Genomic DNA, 21,745 nt, shown 5'->3' with positions numbered 1-21,745 from the left:
TAAGATTCCATTAACTCAGGTAAACTGTTTCAGTGGTTGTAGCCATAATGGTGTTGACCCCTTTGTTCATATTCTCATTATTCCCACTCTTCAACTGGACTTTGGGAGCTTAATCCAGTGCTCTAATGTGGGTCCCTCTGGTTTTCATCAGTTGCTGGATGAAGGTACTAAGATATTTAAGAGAGTCATCATTCTGACTACAGGGCAATGCAAGTTTGGGACCCTCTCCTCTACTGCCTTGAAGCACTGGACTGAGCTTCCAAGGTCCAAATGAGGAGCAGAGGGAGGGAGAACATGAGAAAGGAAGTCAGGACTATGAGGGGTGCGCCCACCCAATGAGACAGTGGGGTTGATGTAATGGGAGCTCACCAAGGCCAGCTGGACTGGGACTGATGGAGCATGTGATCAAACTGGACTCTGAACATGGCTGACAATGAGACCTGACTGAGAAGCCAAGGACAATGGCACTGGGTTTTTATTCTACTGCATATGCTGGCTTTGTGGGAGCCTAGTCTGTTTGGAGGCTCACCTTCCTAGACCTGGATGGAGAGGGGAGGCCCTTGGACTTCCCAAGGGACAGGGAACCCTGACTGCTCTTTGGCCTGGAGAGGGATGGTGAGAGGGGATGGGGGTAGGGGAAGGGAAATGGGAAGAGGTTGAAATTTTTAATAAAAAATTTAAAAAATGCTGAAAAAAAAGAAAGAAAATGTATTAAGTAAATCACTTCTTGGCCCATTAGCTCTAGCTTCTTATTAGCTAGCTCTTACATATTAAAATAACCCATTTTTTTTAAATCTGTATATTGCCATGTGGCTGTGGCTTATGAGGTAAAGTTCTGTCTGGCTTCAGGGGGACTACATGGCTTCTCCCTGGCTCCTACTCTTTCTTCCAGCATTAATTTTAGCTTTCACCACCTAGTTCTGTTCTACCCTATCAGGACAACACAGTTTCTTTATTAGCAAATGGTATTCACTGCATATGGAGTGGAATTCCACATCACCTTCCCTTTTGTTTAAATAAAAAGGAAAATTGTTACTTTAACATAGTAAAATTACATATAACAAACAAGTATTAAATAAGAATTGCAGGTAATATGTACATTATCATAGCTAATAAAATATAACTATCACTATAAAATCTTCAACTCCAGCAAAGACTTCAAAAGGATACAATATTACCTAAGTAAACATGAGGTGCATTGTAAGCAACTTCCAAAACTCTAGAATTGACGGAAACATCTCACTGCCTGGAAAGTCACCCAAAGTTTTTCTGTATCATTGGGGCATCCATCTTCAGCCTACTGGCCCATAGTATCTGGCAGACTTTTTCATGAAGCAGGAAATTTGAAGATTTGTTTTGACTTGTATGGCAAAGTTCATCAGTTGCTTTCTTTTTTGTCCTACAGAAAGATTGTCTGGTAGACTCTGTCATGAAGCAGAAACCCTGAAGGTTAAAGGTGTCTCACTATCTTTAAGTTACTTCAGCAGTCATTTTTGTTTGGGTCCTGCCTGTCTAGTTCAAACAGCATAAGTCAAAAAGTCCAGGCAAGGGCCCATATTCCTTTTGAAGTAATTGGTGCTGCCAGGAACAGAGGTGTCTCACGTAATGAAAAGTGCTAACTTTTTAATCCATTTTAAATGCCACATTTTGTATAGTCTTCGAAAGGTTTGAAGAATGTCTATCAATTTGAAATACATATCTGTTCATCTAGAAAATCTAACTAACATGACTACAAGCTTGACTATTATGGCGATTATCTATTTACCTATATTTCTTAATTATACATTACATTTTTAAATAAGCTGCACAAGCACAATACTTTAATCAAGAGCAGACATATATATATATATATATATGCACATATATACATACACACATATACAATATAACAAAATTGACCTTAAATTTGTATCAATAAACCAACATCCAAACCAGTGCAAACCGCTTTATCTTTATCTTTATCTTCCACCCTCCCCTCTCTCCCCACCTTCATGTTCCCAACTATGATAAGTAATCCTGTCTACTTTGACTTTCCAGGTAGACCCATACATGTTTTCTTATTGGAAAGTTTAGCATACATAAACTAAAATTGATCTTAATGTCATTTAGACACAAGCTGCTTTCTGCTCGAATTGCATAAATATTTTGTTTCATTTAATTTTGCCCACAACATTTCTTAAGGCTATGTTTTTAGAGATTATGTAGGCAACAGTAATAGTTGTATATGTTCATATACATATATCACACACATGCATATGTTCTTATTTTTAAATAAGTTATATTTCAACAGATGAGTAATTGTCCCCAAGGATGGTTAATTTATTTCCTCTAGTTTTGGGGTAATCTATCCTTACATTCTATTTTTATTTGTGTAATCACTGTCACACACCCACAAACATACACACACACACACACACACACACACACACTCACACACATTCTACATCCATGAACAGCAAAATATTCAATATGGCATAGCATAATGTACTTCATCCTTTGTCGATCAATCTATAACTCTCTCTCTGACTTTCTTTATATATACAAACACACACATTCGCGTGCATGCCAACAATGCTTATAATGTGCCCAATTTTATGAACAGGTTAAATAATAAAATTAGAGAAATTCTTAAGTTTTGCATTATACAAAATCACACATGGTTAGAAAACAATTTTGAGTTTCAAGTTAATACAGGTTTCATTGAAACTTGTGAGTCTCTTCTAATACTAGTATCTGTTATACCCGTCTTTTTCAGAAGAGACAGCTCCAGAATTTGATTGATTTGCATATTTGTATTCACAAATGCTGAACAAATATGATGGGCTTTAGAAAATTACAATCTTTAAAATGCTTCAGGGCTAAAAGTAACACACTTTTTAGTTACTAAAAATCTAAAGCAATTTATTTCAAACCATACAATGTATGTGAATCTTTTGTTTGAAAGCTGAACTTAAAGGCTCAGCAAGGACTTCCAGGCTATGATCACCTCACTGCATTTATTGAATTAATATCAAAAATACATGTTTATTCAGAATTTTTTTCTAAATAATATCTTGTACTTTTGTGAAAGATTGACAATCTACCAGGAAGCACAATTTTGCTTAGCTATATTGAAAAGAAGAGGATATTTTGAAATAAAATTAAAAAGTAATTTTAATAAAAACTCCCATTTTAATTTTTACGAATGTGTATGTCATTATAATGGGACTTTTGACTTGGTGTTAAAATATTTGCTATAATTCATACATTTCTATATTGTTTCTAAGAATAGAGAATTAGACAAATTAATAGTTTTAGATTTGCTCCTCCTTTGTGATACAATTATTTTCAATGAGTATGTATTAGTTGCTTATGTGTTCTCTCTTACTTCAGTTATCCAAGATTGTAAATTGTATGGGCCTGAAAAACATCAATAATTAAATTTTATTCAGGAATTAATAGAATATGAAATTATAAAAGCAAAGTTTATGAAACAGTATCTACTTAGTGTGTAGAAACTGTTCCTTGCAGTAGAACAAACCTCTGATTTTAAATATTACTTTGAATGAATATTGTTTCGTAAGCACAGGGACTGAATAGAATCACATATAAAATGGAGAAGCAATATGTTTAGACCCATTTGAACTCAGTAGTGACCAAAGTGAGACACATCTGCTCTTGACAGCACCAATCTACTTCAAGAGCTGATGGACATTGACGAGGCTACTTATGGAGTTTGCTAGCCATTTGGACAAGCAACTGCTCTTGGCTGGACCGCTTAACTGGACATGCAGGACCCACATAGAAATGACTGTTTAACTTGCCTAAGGTGAGATGTTGCTTCAGTGTTTCTGCTTCATGAAAGAGTCTGCCAGACATTCTGCAGACCATAGAAAGGGTGACTGACAAACTGTTAATATAGTCAAAACTGTCTTTGAAATTTCCTGCTTCGTGAAAATGTCTGCTGGATACTATGGGCTTGTGGGCTGAAGATTGGATGCCCCAACAAAAGAAAAACTTTGGGTGACTACCCAAGCAGCAAGATGTCTCTCTAAATTCAAGAGTTTTGGAAGTTTCTTACAATGTACTTCATGCTTACTTAAGTAATATTCTATCCTTCTGGAGTCTGATGGAGTTGAGGAATAGATAGATAGTTATTGTTTTCCTTAGTTATGATTAAAGATAAAATAAATAGAAACTTTGTAACTGTAATTTTTGCTAGCTAACTGTTTTGTTTTAGGTAATTTTTCTATATTAAAGCCTTTCCTTTTTATTTAAACAGAAAGGGGGAAGAGATGTGGGAGTTCCACCCCCTCTGTGTGTTGTGATTGCCATTAATGAATAAAGAAACTACTTTGGCCTGTTGATAGTGTAGAACGTAGGTGGTAAGGACTGGACTGAATACTGGGAAACAGAAGAGTGGAGTGAGAGAGACATCATGGAGCAACCGGAGATAGACCTACTGAAACTTTAGCTGGTAAGCCACTATCATGTGGCAATACACAAATTACTAGAAATAGGTTAAATTAAGATGTAAGAGTTAGCTGCTAAGAAGTAGAGTTAATGGGCCAAGCAGTTTTTTAATTCATATAGTTTCTGTGAGATTATTTTGGGCCAAAGCCATCTGGGCAGCCAGGAACAAACAAGCAACTCTCCCCTGCAACAAGATATAACAAAAACTAATACATCACAGTCAAGCAAAACAAGCAAACGAAAATAACCCAAGAAAAGGCACACACACACACACACACACACACACACACACACAGAGAGAGAGAGAGAGAGAGAGAGAGAGAGAGAGAGAGAGAGAGAGAAATAAAAAGTAAAAAACCAGATAACCACACATTTACACACTCAGGAATCCCATAAAAATTACTAGAAACCATAATATGTGTGTAAAACATTTTGGTTGTTTTCCCTCCCCCATATACTCTTAGATTTTCCCAACCTCACTATCAACTAAATTTCAGTGTCTCTTATATTAAGTTGCACAAACAACTTAAATCCATCAATAAGTGTGTAATAAATAGGAAATGTGATATATGTGTGTATAATGTTAAATGTATTCATAGTTAACGTATTTTAATTAACAACATATTTATTGAAATAAGCTAGTTATGAATGGTTAAAACTAAATAATTTCACTTCAAGACGAGAAGTTTTTTTTTTCATGAGCATTTTCCATTTATTTTCTGATAACTGTAGTCAAACACACTTCAAACACAGCCGAAGCTAGAGTCTGTTCATAGGATGGAGCCATTGCATGCCAATACACGGGTGGTCCATGAAGAGTATCAAGACGAGAAGTTTTATAGACGCTCTCATAGTAAGAGAAAATTCTGCAAAAGTTCCCATAGGGTTTTGATGAGTTAAATGTACTCATTGTTATATTACAAATCATTTTGATGTTGTATTATTTATGCTAGATGAAAAATTCTAAAGAATTTGGGTACAGTATGATTCTTACAATTAACAGTATAATATTGTTCAAATAAAATTTCATTTAAAAAGTACCCTCATATGCAAGGTTACATTACCTGATTAAAAAAAGTAAAAATAAATAAATCAAATGGAAGCATCAGCTGTTATTGTGCTTATTACCTTGTTTGTGGTGATGCCATAGGAATGTACACATATCTTTTAGTTCATCAGACTGCATATATAAATACACAAAGCTCTGGTGTTCTACAGCATAAAAGAAAGATTATAATTTGTTATATTTCACTGTGAATTTCAGTCGCAAAAGATGAGTAAATTCAGCAACTTTACTGAGGCCTACGAAAAGTTTTGTTGTTGGTATGTTTGATGATTATAAATGAGGTCACTGTATTCAGAACAGACAGTGAAGGAAATGATGTAGAAGAAGTCAGTCAGGTATTTAACTCACACACAAATTTAAGTTAGAAATTTAACGATGAGCTGAGTAAATGCTCCAAAGTATTTACATTTCCCTCATATTCTGGTACGAGGGCCTTCTTCCAGTTCCCGTATAATCTCTTCTTGGTGTATTTAGAATCTAGTTAATTTTGTACTTTAGTTTTTTCATGCGTTAATCCTAAGGTGGTGTCTCCACACATTTATATGTGGTATATCTGAGTCCTAAGCATTTGGTGGCTGGTATTTTTAAATGATCTATTTTAGGAATTGGAGTTAAAGTCCCTAGTAATAGCAGACTACAAGAGAGATTTCTTATTTTGCCATGTGAAAGAAGTTGCCACCCAAGAAGAAGATATGACCCTATTATGACCCCAAATTTTCTGTTTCCTCTTGATCTGTCTCCAGAAGAAAAATAAATATTTTTTTGTTTTTATTTGTTACCCAGGATACAGTGCGACTTACAGTAGCCAAGCCGCATATACAATTTTCTTCTTGCGACTGTCTGAATATATTCAGTGATGTTCTTATAAAACAAGTATCAGAATTGGCTTATACATACAGGGACACATTTAACTTAGGAGAGCTAAGTAAGGCAAATGTTGCTCAATTAGCTTCTACAGAAATGATAAATACCTGAGTGGAACACAATTCTGATTATAACACTCCTTTGGTGAAACTCTATAACAACTTCCAATATGACTCAGAGTACTATTCAAATCAGTGTTACTAAGATACTTGTTTGATAAGAGCATCACTACATTACCTTTGTGTGCTATATGTATATTCAACCAACTGTGTAATAGAAATATAAACCTACAAATGTGTTTTAGAATGGGTAGTCAGCTTATTATTACCATTGTACAGATTTTTAGAGCTAGCATTCTACTCATTAAAAAACAAAAGTAATTTATTGTAAACAGTAAAACCTTTAGAAGGAATTTCACACAATTTTAATTCAGTCTAGCATCTTTAAAATTAAAAATGACTCTTTACAGGAATAATTGCATCTTTTTTTACTGACATTTTGCGATCTTCCTGCTTATACACTCATCATGATAAAATATATCTGTTTCTCTGTCACTGTATCTGTCTTCCTTTCTCTTATAGTTAGACATACCAACACATACAAACACATAGCAAAAAATAAAACAAAAGGCGCAACACCACAGACTTCAGTTTCACTTTCCAGGTATCACAAAAATATAATGAAAGAGATAAAAATGTTTCCTAGTTGATTCATTATTGAATGGTGCCTTTGACTTTGGCATGAAAAATAATTTCTGTCTATCATTGACATCCAACAACTTTCAGTTATATATTAGAAACCCAGCACTCTGATAATGAACAAGACATTTTACTGTTCCAAGTTTCATTTGTAGCTTCATAATGTTAATCATGTCAATCTTAAAATAGTGAGTGAATGAAAAATGATATACATCATGCATCTTCCTTGCAATAAACGAACATAAAACAAATACATTGATGATGAAAAACAGAAAAATATTTGTTTTACCTTGATCCTTCAAAATAGAAATAATGCTACCATGGAAATGTTGATTTCACTTCCTAGCATTAAGTTTTGATAACACAGTAGATGTGTATTGAATTCTCCCCCAAGGAGGGCCTATAAAATACTTTGAAAATTATAGGCTCTCTCATAATGGAGAAAGAGAACAAAGATCCAGGAACAGAAAACAGGCCTTTATGTTCTCAGCACATTTTGACTTATAGTAGACCCAAAGGAAGGCAACACAGACCTATTGAAAGCAGTAAGTTAATATTTTACAACCATGCTGGGCAAGGCTCTGTTTCCCTTGTACATAATATCGACACAATGCTACCCTATACGCTAGTTGTTAGAAAACAATCAAGATCTGTAGCATTAAAGGAAATAGATTTCTTGCCAATAAGAGTCGAAATTATCTACAGAAAATAAAATAGCAATTTACCTATAGGCCAATCACACTATAGGGAGAAAATTACTACTCTAAATTATGCTTCAAGAGTAAAGGGATTTCTAAGAAGCTTTAAAGACAACATTCACAGTGAAAGCTTTAAGTTTATTTGAACTGGCAACGTCTTGTAGAAGGATGAAAAAGTGTTTGTAAAGCTATGACAATGCCCACAATGGGCATCTTGTCCTCAGGAAGATTTTAATAGGGATGTAGAATTGTAATGATGATTGTCTTTGGATTTAGAGCTGTGTGGCCCTTAGAGCAAAACACTACACCATCATAGCGTTTGTAACTTCTTTTAAACTTGCATTGCTTTTCTACATTTTTGAGACTTGTTTACTTGTGTATTTTATGTATATGAATGTTCTGTCTTCATGCACAGCAAAGGAAGGAATCTGGTCCTACCAGAGATGCTTGTAAGTCAACAAGTGGTTGCTGGGAATTAAATTCAGGTTCTCTGGGAGAGCAGCCAAGTACTCTTAATTATTGAGCCATTTCTTTATTTCACTCTTTTTTGATTTTAAACAATAAAACTATAACATGTACATTAAGTATGTTAGCTTGCAAATATAAACTTCACACAGAAAGAAGATAAATAAATCATGTAGCATGAAACTCTCAGAGAACTAAGCCAAAACTGTTTCTAATGTGTTAGGTACAAGGCAAGCACAAAAGGAAGGAAGGTACAAAGCAGATGCAAGACTAGATATAAAAGATGCCAGGTAGAAGTAACCTCATTACTGACACTTCTGTAGTGCAGTAAAGGAAACTACCTCATTAAAATGAATGACTTGTATAAAGAAAGTAATCACTTTGTAAACCAGATAGCCTTTTATTTCTTGTCCAGTGATTGCTAGGATGATGTAGAAGCACTATGTTTAATTATTTGCTTATGAGGTACCCAATTTCTGAATTTACCTATTTGAATTTGGTTTGTTAGAGGTATATAAAAACATGCTTGATCATAGCCACACACAATGCAAATTGTTTCTCTAGCCTCTCTACTCCTTTATCCTACTATGGTACATGAATCATGAACTAAAGATCAATCTCAACAGACAGAGACTGAATTCTTTTATTCGTGAGGTTATATCCGCTTTTCATTTTGAACCTCTTTGCTTATTTCTCTTGCTATCAGATAATGTGTTAGTAAAATGCTGCATATTGAAATGTCAATATTCATTTGCAATATTTATAGCGATGCTTTAAATGAACCCAAGCTGTGCACGATGATTTGTATGTAAACTGCTCACTGCTTAATCAAACTCATAAATTTGACTGAACATTTAATCAATTAGGCTCATATGATTCTTTCTCTATTTATAAAATTCTTCAATAATACAAAAGGCAGAATAAACAATAGTATATTTATTAGGGAATTTCTAACTTGATCTTACAAAGGGAGCTATTTGCACAAATATTGAACATGTAACTAATTGTGAGGTAGGAGACCAGATTCTACCTAGAGAATCAACTTTAATGCTGACTAATTAAAAGTTGTAAAATATTTTTTCTTTCTAACAGTCATGCTTTATTTCATTTTTTGACCTATTGGATAAATGGAAAACATCATTTATATATGATTTATTAAAAAGAAACCTTTGCAAACATTGAGCTCAAATACATTAGCAATGATTCTATGAATATTCATGTGATGGCTTCACCTATTGTATTCATATTCATTAAATCTAACATAGTACTCCTAATGCAAAAGACAATAATTAAGTAACAATAATCTCAAAATATCCTCTGTAAAATAAGAAACTATTAACAGACAATGATTTTGCATAGATACTAACAACAGGAGACAAGAACTGTAGCTATCATCAAGCACTCCAATATTGGAAAGTGTTTTGAAATAAGGTAATATAGACAGAAAACCCCACTATCATCTTAAAGTGATACTGAGAAGGAATATTTTCAGTGTCATATCTCACCTTTCAAATTTCTACATAGTTCTGAAATTAAGAGCATGTGTTATAACAACAACCAAATGTTAATGGGAATTGGGGTCAGCGTAAACATAAATGTGATATGCTGAACACTAGAGAGTGTATCTGAAAAGCTTAACCAGACTCCTGGATATTTTATTCTAGTTTCCCTGCTGATGTTTATAAAACGTACTCTTTTATTATTTTGGAGGCTATGTGTATTTGAGTTCAAGCATAACCAAATTCCTGGATATTTCACTCTAGTTTCCTTGTTGATGATTATAAAATACACCCTTTTATTATTTTGGAGGCTTTGTGAATGTGAGTTCCCTTATTCATACACATAGACTGTCCTGGTCAGCAATAAAACCTCTATACTCTGAATATCAACCTCTGGTCCTTATCAAAACGATTCTCTGTGTTCAAAGCAACAACAACAGTACATGTTTGTACTCTGAATAAGTTTGCCTAAAACAGTCAGGTATGATGACATCAGATGCCATTGATATCTCTAATTTACTTTAGTCACATTCCCTAAATCAAGGACGACAGAAAAGTGGGTGAATAAGGATAATAGAGTAATTCTATTTATTATGTGTGTGAGTGAGCATGTGTACTATGGTGGTGTGGCTTGCTGTTCTTGTATGTGGGAGTAGGGTAATCAATGACTGTTTTGCCTGCCCTTGGGACCCCTTTCATTCTACTGAGTTGCCTTATCGAGCCCTGTTAGGTGAATTTGCACCTACTCTTATTGTATCTTGTTAAAATGTGTTCAGTGAATATACCTTGGAAAACTGCACTTTTCTGAAGAGAAAGAGAGGAGGAGTAGATATGGAAGAGGAGAGGGAACCTGGGAAGTTGGAGGGAGAAGAAACTGTGGTTGGGATGTTTTGTATAGAAGGAGAATAAATAGGCCGGGTGGAGGTGGCACGCGCCTTTAATCCCAGCACTTGGGAGACAGAGGCAGGCAGATCTTTGTTAGTTCAAGGCCGGCCTAGTCAACAAGAGTTAGTTCCAGGACAGGCTCCAAAGTTACAAAGAAATCCTGTCTCAGAAAATGTAACATGAGAATAATTAAAAAATGAGTAGATGTCAACATTTTGAGAGGACATAAGAAAGGGAAAGAGTTAAAGGGAAAGGGAAAGGTAGAAGTGATTTGAATATTTTACATATATATATATATATAAATTTAAATACATTTTAAAAATCTGAAAATAAATAAAAAATCACAATCTGTTTTATTTGTTCATCACTATAAGTCTTGCTGCTGCTGCCCCTTTGCTACTATCACTCTACAAGAATCTTTCACCTTCAAAATGGATTTCCTAAGTAAAATCAACAACACAGGTTCTACGTTTTAAAAATCGATAACATCGAACTCACACATGCCTTTGTATTTGCTATATAACAGTAATTTGTTTACTTCTACACTGAAATCCTGAGGTGGTGATGGTGAAAATTCACATTTAAAAAAAAATTGTTTGTACCATATCAAACTTTTGCATTCTTAGATGACAAAAACTTTCTTTAAAATATTTAAAACCACTAACAGTTTAAAAGAATAAAAAAATGATATTGCATTAAAACTTTTAAAGTATATATATTATTTTGCACAAAAATTATTTACAAAGAATATTTACATTTAAAAAGAAAAAGAAAAACTTTTTAAATCTCTTCATTTTCTTAGAAATTCAGAAACAAATGAAAACCTTCCAAAAGTAATAAAGAGGTTGAATATATTTAGATGACTCAGTTGGTTAGGTATTCATGAGTGCTTATAAATATACATATATTCATATATGTAGATATACGCATAACACCAGATATGTATCTAAAAGTAATACTTAAAGAAGACATCATAAATCTTGAACCAGAGTGCAAATAAGAAGATTTAACGGGAAATGATAATGGTAGATGCAACACTCATGTATGGAGCTCTCAAAAGAGTTAAATAATTAAATTTTAATTTATGTTGCAATATTTCTTATATGTAAGGACAGTTTGAGATTAATTTGCAAGAAATATTGCTACTCTTTAAACTTACTCTCATGGTATAATCTCTGGGCACCACATAAATCAATATAAGCTATAGTCATGAGTAGATTTGGAGGTAGAGGTTCATTTTTCTAAAAAATTGAAAATAAAATATGAATATTGTTATTAAACAAATTATTGCCATATTAATAAAAAATAAGGATAATAAATAGTAATTAATAATTGTAATCTGGGCTAACTCGTGCCCAGATTTAAATTTAATTTTAAAAGTAAATATGTAAATAAATGTAAGATTTTTACTTACAAATGTAGTGGTCTTTCTCAACAATATATGTTATTAAAAGGATGCTTTAGAGAAAATGAAAAGCTTTATACATTTTATTTCTCTTGAATGCCCGTTTTAATACAAAATAGCCACGCTATAGACTTTAGGTTATACTTAAGATCTCTTCCTGGCTATAGCATTAATGGAGAAAGTCCTGTCAGATGCACTTTTACAAAAGCTGTAGATAATATTATGTATTTTCTATCCAATTTTTGATACTATTTTTCTAAATAATACATCACATTTTAATTCAAATTTTTACTAGAAATGATTTCTTTAACCTAGTTGTAATTTTCATTTTGAAATGTTTTATCAATGTTGATTATATACCATTACATTAAACTGTGATATATTATGTTATTCATGCTTGCCTTTATAACCTTATTCCTTTGTCGCTCATTAGGTGTAAATATTCATTTTACTAATTTGACCTTTTTTATTATACAGAATCAAAAAGAGCTTAATATTTTATCAGTGAAAGTACTTACAACTCAGTACAATGTCTATTAACTTTCCAAAAATCTTTCTTTCTTTAAAAATGGGAAATTTTCTACTGGTAAAATATCAGTAGTACTTATTTGAACAGCATATTTATAGTTCCAATTTTAATACTATGTTTGTAAAATTTCCACATTGATAAACAACGCATTGCCATTCAATTTCAATTGAAATTATATCTCACTGTAATGCATTTAATTAAGTTATAGCGAAATTAAATGCAGCAGCAGGCTAAGTTGTGCATTTGTAAATCTTCCACACAAGTCACAGCTGTGCAAGCTACATTTAAAAATCATCTTCAGTATATTAGAGTTCAATACATTTAATCATTGAACCAACATTATGTATGGTTTCAGTAAAGCTATCCTTAAAAAATCAATTGGAAAGATTTAAAGGTGACAACCATGATTTCTGACATATATAATGTCAGAATTGTATTTTTCTTAAAATGGCTGCTATCCACTGCTTCACCTTAGCAGGATAGTAGAAATATCAATGAACTGAAAGAGTTACCTTCATGTCCTTAGTAATAAGTTTGCACTTTACCTTAAAATCAGTTATGCACACCTAGAATTGGCAAATTACTTGTGGGACCATGTATTGAAAGTGTGTTGCCGTTCCTACAAGATGGATATATATTTGATATCTAATGATGATTATAAAATAAATAAATAAATACATAAAGATAAGAATTAAATTTAATACTGCTTATAATAACGCACATACACATCACAAATGTAGTTTAAAACACTATCTTAGAAGACACAGTGGTAAGGATATAAAATCAAAATTATCAAATAGCGCCTGGAGGAAAAAGTAGAAAGAAAATAACAGGAATGGAGCCTGCCCCTCTGTTAGGTATTATAGATAATAGTCTATTTTTAAGGGGAGTGAGAAGTTTAAGAAAATTTGTGTGTCACTGAGTCTTATAAATAACACTTCAACTAAATTTTTAGCAATATATCAATAACTATACAAAGCTTCGTTATAATGCAGGAACATTTGATTAATTAATATACTGTCCCTTTGGATTATTTCTTAAAATTATATATTTAAAATAAAATAAAAATGTGTGTGTATGTAAGTGCAGTGCCCACTGAATTAGCAAATTCAACAAATTGACTGTTCAATCTATACCTGTGTGGACATAGAAGTCATAAAAGCACTAGTTAAAAATCATTGAAAACCATTTTCTATGGCTCTCACACATCCTTGACATGTACTTCTGTTAGTAGTTTAAATTTCCCTTTCTAGAACTTTCTTTAAGGCCATCAAGTCACCACAGAAGATGGTAATCTCCCTAAGGAAGAAAGCCCATTTAACATCTCCTGCGCATATTTTTGTTATATCTTACCTCTATAAAGGCCTAGAATGAACAAAGTAACTCTGGTAATTAGTTTAATTGAACTGAGTGATTGTGACTCACAAGATTATGATAAAAATCATATTTTACATAACGACACATTTCTATACCCACCGTAGCCTAGATTTTACTCTTCTATTTTTAGGAACCTTAATACTATCACTCATTTTGTATATAAAACAGACAAAAGCTACTCACTATAGCATCTCAGTGTCTTTATGGTAAGGATTTGTGTGTGTGTGTGTGTGTGTGTGTGTGTGTCTTTCTTTATGTCTGTCTGTGTGTCTGTGCAGGTGCAAGTGTAGGGACCTTCACCCACTGAGCCATCTCTGTCCCATGGAAATTTTTCAATATTTCTATCTAAGATTCTCAGTGGAATTACACTGAATGCTACAAAAATAACTGTATTTTTGACTTCCAATTCATTTAACAAAAATGAAAAAGTCTGTCTAACAGACAAGGTATCCAGGTTCATTATGTGAACAAGATTTTTTAAAAATTTCAGAAGTAGATTTACAAAATAATGTGCTTTTCTCAAAATTATAAAGATGAATTAAATGAATACTCTAAGATATTAAAGTAACCAATCCTTGACAGTCTTGTCAAATAGAAAACATATTTTTATTCTTCAAGTCATCAAGTAAACCCTAAAAGAGGACTTCAAAAATTGGAGAGCATAACATTGAGAAATATAATCAATACTAAGAAATAGAGTAATAAAGAGGCAAGTCATCATAATGAGTTTGTAGAAGTAGAGATTGAGAGAAATTCAATTAAAATGTTCATTAAATATGACTTCTAACACATTATATTATTCAAAGGAAAACTATCCATATCTTTTGCAAATTAGTATTTTGAAGGTGTGATTAACCATAAATAGTTAATAGGTTTACTTTGAAAAAAAATACCTTTATTAGAATAAAAACATCCATATTTATTAGTTATATTTGAAGTGATTTTCATTTTATGTTCTTCTGTTACCAGATCTCATTATCAAAATCTGACCTGCCCACTGTTCACAGCAGCTATGATCCATTTATCCAATGCACTGAAATTATATATTGCCTAAAGAGTTGTCTATTCTATGGTAAAATCAAATGTAAACCCTACAGTTAAAAGTTTTGACATAATTTAGTATATGAAATACAGTGAATTGAAGACAAAATAATGAAAATAATTCAGGATATTTGACTAATTCTACGGAAAGTGATATGAGGTTTAGAGCAAAGTATAAATTACTGGTGTTTTCTTTTTACTGTTTCATAGAGAAATCATATGCTACACAATATTGCTAATTACAAAAATCGTACTTAGTTGATTATCTTATTCTCTCTTTTCAATACTAGAGTATAGGCTGCATGAATATACACTTCATTAATCATAAAGATAGTACGTTACAAAATTTCTTTTGTTTATCCATTTGTTACCAACTAAAGAACCACCTATATATAGTTGAATAGCTACTCTCCTCCCAAGGTGTGTGAAGGTTGTTCTGGAATATTAATTTATAATATGTTACATTTGCATATGTTATGAAATAATTTGTTCAATGATGCAAAGGTATGTTACATTTGTTTGATTAAATAAAATTAACGTGCAGTTAGGAGAATCAGTCATCAACTAACTGACAGGAAGTGGTAGGAAGGAATCATGTGCAGCTAAGTTTTTTTAAGCTCTTAAGCAGGGACAGAACAGGAGGGCTTTTTTTTTTTTTTTTAGACACAAGCTAGTAGAGGAGGTTAGCTACTTGCTATTCAGCCCCTCTGAGTGAACAGAATTTCAACTCAACCCCTCAATCCTGAGTTCTTTAGAGGGGTAGAGATCTAGATACAGTTCCTTTAGGGGCAGTGACAGAGTGAGTGCCTGAGGGAATAGAATTCCTGCCTGCCTGTGGCCAGTGTGGCTGAACCACTACGGGTAGCTGCTGAGTTGCAACTGCTGATTAGGACATGGGTTGTTAAAGGGGAAGTTACTGAATTCAATGAAAAACAACGGAAGCTATATCATACACATGTGCCACTATAATTCAAAAGAAATTTCGAAGATATATTCTGCTATGCTATTCATATTCTTGATGGAAGCACGGAAATACTAATTATTTGTAGAAAATACCGTGTACTTTTTTCTTTTACTTATGTCATTAATCAGTTCTTTGAGAATTTCATACATTGCAATTTGATCATATTCACCCCTTTGCTACCTGCCAAGACTCATATCGCTCTCACACTATATATATCTTTTGCATATTGTATTTTTTTAAAACTACAAGTCCAGTTTGAGATTCCCTTTTGATCTTAAACGCATTGCCCTTCTTTGGGCCTGGTTACTCTATCCATGACCACACACTTAAATAAAATTGAAAGACACTCTTACAAAGACAACTCACGAAGCAGAGTTAGGGTTCAATTCTCACTTCCCCTGTATATGTTGGAATTTGTTCTGGCTTGAGATTGAATAGTACTTGAACATGCTGTCAAAAAGTCCTGTGAGTTCTTATGTTCACTTGTCCTGCTGTGTCCATAAAACATAATTTCTTGTCAAGCACCAACCCTGTATCTTTCAATGTTTTGATGTCCTCCTCTGCAGTGATTTCTAAGTCTTGGAAGGAGTTGGGTGATATAGATTTTTCATTTTTGCTTGACCAGTCCTCAGTGTATTTTTTTTTGTACCTAGAGCAGTTGGGGTTCTGTATGTGTTTTAATTGACACTTACTACAGAAAAAGGCTCTTCTGATTAAGTTTGACAGATGAAGTAATCTGTATGTAACATGAAAAACTATTAGGTCTCAGTTTATTGCTATATCCATTTACCAGAATAATAGTAGGTGGCTCTTTCCTAGGACTCAATACATGTCTAATATTAAGGTATTTTGCCAGAGAATAAGGATCAGTTATAAGTTTTACCTGGTGTAGCATGCTTTAAGTCTGATTAGAACATGAGTGCTTAATATTATGAAACTCATAACAATATGATAGCAGTGAAGACATTTTACCTGCCCACTCATTATTGTACCATACAGAGTTCATGTCTGGATATTATTGCTATTTGTAGGTGTGAAGGACCTTTGTCAGGTATCAGGTTTTGATAGTATCAAACCAGAAAGAATTAATGAAGAAATGAGATCAGAAAGAATATATAAAATAGAATATTTATAGTTTAAGTAACATGATCTATGATATTTTTATTAGTAACCAACATTTGCATTTAGCAATTAATTCAAATAGTAGAAGCAGTAAATTTAAAGGTTTTTTGTGTGTTTAATATTAGCAAGGTCAAAATTTAGAGAGAGCAACTGATTACATTTTTAAATATAAATCCCAATAAGGGAAAAAATGGAAAAGAAGTTTTAATAAATTAGAACATATTTAATAAACTGGGTCATCAGTAAATAATGACAAATACTGAACCAAGAGTTAACATCTATAATGGAAATAACCCAAATGTAAAAATAAAACAGCTTTACATATGAGAACACTATTATCTAACTTGCCTAGAAAAAGAAATAAAAGTTCAAAGTATTCTATACTAGAGGCTAATGACCATTGCATAATCTAGTAATTTAGAAATTTAATGTATCTTACAAACTTATAATTCCTCATATCCCCATCATTTTTATTTAGTCTATCAACCCTATCTTTGATCACAGGCAAAAGTTAAGCTTAAAACACATGCCTGATGTCATATTGTATTAATACTATATGCACATAAGCTAAATAACTCTAAATATATTTTAAAAAATCGTCACTCTGAGAGGAATAATACAGTATTAGAAACAGTGGGCTGAAACCACTTGATGGAGTAAAGCCTAGGATGTCAGCTGAAGAATTTTACATAAACATAAGAAATACACAGTTTGTGTTCATAGCATAGCAACAAAGACTATAGTAAAAATTATTGCATCCAAGTTAACAAAGAAATATCATTACAGCTTATATCACATTTTGACAGTAACATACTAATAACGGGAGATGTCAATATGCCGCTACTGTCAATACAAAGGTCACCCAGATAAAAGTAAAGAGAAATGCTGTAGATAATTTTATAAACAAAATGTACCTAATAAAAATTTACAGAAGATTTTACCTAAACACATAAAAATCTATCTTATTCTCAAAACCTCATAGAACTTTATTTAAAATTGACCACATACTTGGACATACGAAATTCTCAAAATATAACAAGGAAATGTAAATAATACCCTACATTCCTGTAAGATGATCAGTAAATTGATATGATGACCTGACTATGAGTTAACACAACTCAAAAGTCTTTATCTAATTTTTGATAAATAATCCAGAAATACATACTGGAAAAGATGGTAGACTCTTCAACAAATGTTACTTTCAGAAAATTCCAAACAGACCCATACTTAGAACCTTGCACAAAAGTCATCTCTAATGGTCAAAGACCTCAATAAAAACCCAAATACACTTAACCTGATCGGGGAGAAGTTAGGGGATAGCAGAGAACTTATTGACACTAGAAAATATTTTCTTAATAGAATACTCCTAGCAATGGCATCAAGATCATCAGCTAATGAATGGGACTTCATAAAAATGAAAATCTTCCATGTGGCAAAGGACACCCTCCTCTGGACAATGCATCAAATAGTCTAGAGCATAGGAAAATGTTTTCTTTTTCTTTCTTTTTTTAAAAACTAAACATCTGATAGATGGCTAATAGCTAAAATATATAAAGAATTAAAAAATAAGATGTTAAGAAATCTAATAACCCAATAAAAATGGGACATAGACCAAAACACCTAATTTTCTAAAGAAGATACTTAAAGGGCTGAGACGAAATATTCAACATCCTTGACCATCAAAGAAAAGCAACTCAAGCATACTTTGAGATTTCGTGTTTCATTCATCAGAATGACTAATGTCAACATCGCAGGTTAAAACTCTCTCTGGTGAGGATGTGGAGTTATACTAGTGTGAACTTGCACAGATGGTGTGGGAGGTCTTTCTGTCTATATGCTGCTTTTATTGGCTAACAAATAAAGAACTGCTTTGAGCTATAGCAAGGGCAGAACAGAACTAGATAGAAAAATCTAGGCTGCATACTGGGAAAAAGAGGGCAGAGTCAGAAAGGACCCATGAAGCCACAGGGGACAGATGCTGGGAACTTTACCCAGTAAGCCACAGTCACATGGTGATATACAGACTAAAAAAATGCATTAAATTAACATAAGAGTTAGCCAATAAGAAACTAAAGCTAATGGGCCAAGCAGTGATCTAATTAATACAGTTTTTGTGTGATTATTTTGGGTCTAAGCTAGCCAAGCAGCCGAAAACCAACAAGCAGCCATTCCAACTGATACTGTGGAAATCAGTGTGATGGTTCCTCAGGAAGACAGGAATTGATCTACCTTCAAATCCAGCTGTACCACTCTTGGGCACATACCCAAAGGATACTTTATCTTACCACAAAGACACCTGGTCAACCATATCCACTGCTACTCTATTTCTAATAGCTAGAAATTGGAAAATCTTTAAAAGAAAAAAAACTAGATTTTTTTTTATTTAACAGAGGAGTAGATTTAAAAAAATAGATTAGGCCAAGTTTAATCAGTCATATTGGGGATGATTCATGGGTATAGCTTCTCTGACATCTCTAGGACACTAAATTTCATTGTCAACTCTCTGTTTCTCAGCTTTTTACATTAATTATTTGTAATGTTCTGCAAAGATCCCTGAATCTTAGGTGCAGGAGTCATGTTATAGATGTGTCTGGTGGGACTGACGTTCAAAACTCTGAATTTTGATCAGTTTTGGTGTTCAGTAATGGTCTAGACCTGTTGTAAAGAGAAGTTGCCTGATGGGGGGTGGGAACTGTCGTTTACTTCCCTCCCTGGGAAAATTGCCTGGTACTTCTGAGGCCGACATAATCTATACCTCAGGAAAGAGGCTTTCAAGTCAGGTTCAGCTTGGATTTTTTTTTAGCCCCTTGTCTGAAGTGCGTGGTGTTTTAAGCAATACAACCTTGCTTTCATCCTCTGTGAGCCACAAAAGTGAAATATCAATATCATATATATTTGGAAGTCTCTTGGACAAGCCTGAACAACTCAAAAGAGGGCTCATACCTGATGTTAGGGTTTTGAGAGATGAGGATTATTAAATACTAACTCACATACTACAGGTATTCCTCTTTGTAAATGTAATCTGTGTAAGGTGACATCCTGTAAAAATAGATAACCTCAAATTAGAAATCCTGTGGCAAACACAGTAGCACAATGATGATTAGTGAATCTGAACTGCTTTTACAATCACCAGAACTGACATCTACATGAAGCTTTGGAAATGAAAACTAAATGGTGCTAATTCTATATTCAATAACATCCTTATATCTTTTTTTGTCACTTAGAAACAATTCCATAGACAGCAACTAATCCACTGTGATTATTTCTTGGCATATTTTCTCCAGTCATTACCACAGTGCTAAGGGATTTATTTTGACCATGATAGCAGGTGATTTATTATTTTGCAGCTACAGGTTGAGACAGCTGAAAGTGGTTTTGAAATGGAAATTGTGACATTTACTGTGGGAGCAATGATCTTATACAGAAGCCAGGTGGTGACTGTTTGCCATCCCAACAGATGGAAGTCTTGCAGAGGTGTGTTTGTGTGTGTGTGTGTGTGTGTGTGTGTGTGTATGTGTGTGTGTGTGTGTGAATGTGTGATTCTGAGTAGCTTAGATAATGAGAGCTTCTTTGTTATTCCCTGATAGAATTTGTATTTTATGTAAAATTAAGTATGAAAAGTCTCTTTTTGTAGAGTAAAATTTAGCTCTGCTTGTATTGATTTTCTTTCAAGTTATCACAACTCCTCTAGCCACTCCAAATTTATAATGCCATAATGAATATTTACCATGACAAAATAATAATAATGATGCTATGAGAATATAATTATAAAGGTTTACACAAAAATTATAGTAAACATTTGTTTCCCTTAATTTGAATTTTTGCATATCTTTTAGGTACCACAGATATTACATCAATATTAATTACCTAATATATCCACCCCAATCTTCTTATGTAAAGTCATATTTCAGGCTATATTGCTAAATACTTAATTTAAAAAATGCATGTTATCATCTTGTTTTCTCTGTGTTGATCCATACAAAACAAGTTGATATGTTTGCATATATATTCTCTACTTATAATCTGATATATTTTAGAATAATAATTAGGTTTTACTTAGACTACTATTCGAATATCTAGCTATAACTATTGAATAAAACTCAAGATAAGTTTTGAAAACATATACAATGCTAGTTTCCTAAAATAATATCCATTTTCTTTTGCTATTTGAGATTATAATACAACTGTATCACATACCACTTTCTTCCCTCAAAACCTTAGCATACACCTTTCTTGATCTTTTGTAATTTAATTGCCTTTTATCCATTAATATTTGGTTTTGTAACTATTCCTAAACATATAAGCACGACCTTCTCAGTCTATATATGCAAAGTTACTTAAATGTTCACTGTATATATTTACTTAATGAGAAAGACAAAGCACTGAAAAACAAACACATTGATGGCAGGCTTAAATGTGCTCAAAATCACCTTTGAATAATACCATGGATGTAGCTCAGGTAAAAGAAGGGTGCTAGTCAAATCTCGACCAAAATTATCCTAGTGAAATATTAGGTACTTAAAATTTGTGAATGCATTCCCCTGAATGAACAGGTAAACAATTTCAATGCACACTATGTTGTAAGAACTCTCACCTTTCGTTGCTGGGTATGTGTTCCTTTTATCATGTTTGGTTTCTAACTTCCAGCTTTATTGCTGTAAAGCTGCTAATAATTCTATT

This window comes from Myodes glareolus, chromosome 2 (assembly GCF_982192425.1).
Source record: "Myodes glareolus chromosome 2, mMyoGla1.1, whole genome shotgun sequence".
NCBI lineage: Eukaryota > Metazoa > Chordata > Mammalia > Rodentia > Cricetidae > Myodes > Myodes glareolus.
The sequence above is the reverse complement of the archived record's forward strand: the minus strand, read 5'-3'. Positions refer to the sequence as shown.